Here is a 3,110-nt window from a genome sequence, read left to right as displayed (position 1 = left end):
AAGCATTTTGGTAGAAAATACATAATGATATCCTCTGTGTTCTCCCTCTTCATCAATTCAATTCAATAAAACATTATTGCTTTGTACTTGAATTTAATAATATTTTTAATGATTGAAGTATCTATTATTGAAGTGTACTTTTCCTACTGAAAAATTACAAGAATTTGTAATTTGCAATTTGAAATACCTTTATTTTTTTCAACATCTATGAATATGAAACCCTTTTGCCATTTTTTTCTCTTCTCTTTTATCCATTATAACTTACCTGTGTTTTGCCATTGGAGTTGCAGAAATATAAAAGATGGCTTACAGCAGGAATTACCATAAACAAAATTGTGATGTTAGATCAAGCAAACCTTTGATGCTGTGCCAACGAAAATCATCTAACTATTCTATCTCCCTTTGACATTGCCCCTTAATAGCTGTTTTATTGACCAATCCATGCTAGAGTACCAACTCTGAATAGCTTAAGATACTACTGCTCTAAAGGGATATTTGTGTTTCAATAAAACTGGAAAACTCCAAGACCACTGGGATGGATACACACACACACACACACACACACACACACATCTCTGTGTTGAGTAGTGAGAGGGAATATTTGGAATAAAGAGGAAATCTTCAGGCACTCTGAGCATATCACATAAAAGTTCTCAGGTCTTAAGGCTATTGCTAGATGAATGATTTTTGAATTGGCAGATCCCATTTGAAAGATACTGATTACCATGTCTAAGAACTTATGGGTCAACAGGCCATAACTGACAACAAAACTATCATAACTGAAGTGGGCAGGTGAAGTCAGAATAAAGACAGGAATGGATGAAGCTTTGGGTAGATTTAGGGGATGCTTATGCCTCACTGCACCATCTGTCCTTATCGTAAAAGCATCTTGGTTTTCCTTTGTGAAACTACCCACTCCCATTGCCCCATTCTTAATGTGACTTCATTAGTGGACATGGGACCCAGACTTAATAACTCAGAGCATTCTATCCCTGGTCACAGAAGTTGCTTCTTAGCAGCATGGTCAGACATTTGCTAGAAACGTTAAAAATGAGAAGGGGTGTTTGGGTGGCTCAGTATGTTAAGTGTCTGACTTAGGCTCAGGTCATGATCTCACAGTCTGTGGGTCCCAGCCCTGCATCGGGCTCTGGAGCTTTCTTCAGATTCTGTGTCTCCCTCTCTCTCTCTCTACCTCACCCCTGCTTGTGTTCTCTCTCTCTCCCTCAAAAATAAATACATAAACATTTAAAAAAGAAAAGAATGAGAAGTTCTCCTTTTTCCAAGATTCCTTAACTGAGAGGATGTAAGATAGGGTAGCACCCATGTGAGAAAGAAAGCTCTATAGGGGTAAGCGAAGTCAACAGACAAAGAGAGAAAAATTTTTAGTTATTGTTTGAGTCAGACCTGAAGCTTAGGTTAGAGAATCCTATTATGAGAGCTGATAAACTTCCCTTTTCATCTAAGCCATTTCAAGGTTTGTTTTTTTTTCTCTGAGAATCACAAGATTCCTAATACATAAAAATATATATATTGAACTTAGAATAAATAAGAACACAATTTAGAAAAATCCTAGTCTAGAAACAAATACAGGAAATGTATTACTTAAGCAAATAAGCATACTTCCGATTAAGTTCAAGTATAACACATGCCAGAGTTCAGGTCTGATTAGGGATAAGAAGATGTTTGAGAATTTACTAGAGAATGTCTGACATGATTGTCTTGTGTGATAGATATCATATAGAAAAAAGTAATTACGGTTTTCTAATATGGAAATACAACTGAAGATTGAAAGGTTCTTTTTTAGATACAAATACATATATTTTATTATTCACATACTTTGGATCTGGTAGTTTTATATGAAATGGAACTGTAAGATAATCTCTTTTACTCTTTTGAGTTATAATACCTCTTAGGTATTATTAAATTTATAAATATGTTTGTCTATTTTTGAGAGAGAGAGGGAGGGAGAGTGTAAGCGGGGGAGGGGCAGAGAGAGGGAGACAGAGGATCTGAAGCAGGCTCCAGGCTCCATGCTGTCAGCACAAAGCCTGATGCAGGGCTTGAACTCACCAACTGCGAGATCATGACCTGAGCCGAATTTGGACACTTACCAGACTGAGCCACCCAGGGACCCCAAAATATCTTTTGATTTTTAAATAGCTCTCAGAATTATTAGGCTGCAATTAATAAAAATCTACTCAAGTTTGCATAGACAATTTGAAGCAGGTAGTGAAAGAAATTTGATAGTAAGAGCACAACAGGCAGTCTTCCAGGCATCTGAGGGTAAGAAACAAAGCTGCGTTAGCTTGCTCACAAGATCCAGACTGCAGAGCTGAGAACCAGACCACTCCCTCTGCTTTCCATGGGGCTATCTCCTATCCACCCCTGAAAACCACCTCTCTTTGCTGACTTCTAGCTGTCTTCTCTCCATAACTGCATTTAGTTTTGTTGCTGTTGTTGTTGTTGTTGTTGTTTTAGAACTGACTTCCTTTTATGTTTCTCTATCATCTTGGGACTCAGTTTTTGTCAGCTGGATGACTCACTCAGTTTGATCATTCTAGATTCTAATTCCTGGCCAGAAGAATCTGTTTGGATCCTCTCAAGGGCAAGATTACCTGGTACAAAGAGGCTGCCTAGGTTCACCATTCCCCATAATGGTGGGAACAGGTACTTTTCAAGAAGGATGTGAGCAGGAAGGTAATGATTAGTTTTTCTCCTGCAAAAAGTAATATAGAAACTATTTTGATGACCACAGGAATACTTACGCATTGTTTCCCACTGGGGAAACAGGATACAATCATGAGAGATAGCATTAAGAAATAAATCATAATGATTTGAATCATAAATTCATACAAGAGTATTATTGAATGATTTGCATTCCATACAGAGGACTTTGGTTTGTATTAAGAGTAAACTAAAGTATCTTAGAAGACTGATTACACATGTTTGAAATTACTCAGTCCATTATGTCTTACAAAGTAAAATCAACAGCATTACCTCTTTATCATTCATAGATATGTGGTACAAATATATTTCAGAACTAAATAAAGATTTTAGAAACAAACCAGAGATAACATTCACTTTGATAATTGTTTAGAGATGTTGGTTTC

This window comes from Acinonyx jubatus, chromosome B1 (assembly GCF_027475565.1).
Source record: "Acinonyx jubatus isolate Ajub_Pintada_27869175 chromosome B1, VMU_Ajub_asm_v1.0, whole genome shotgun sequence".
In the NCBI taxonomy this organism is placed as follows: Eukaryota; Metazoa; Chordata; class Mammalia; order Carnivora; family Felidae; genus Acinonyx; species Acinonyx jubatus.
Note: the sequence above shows the minus strand (reverse complement) of the source record.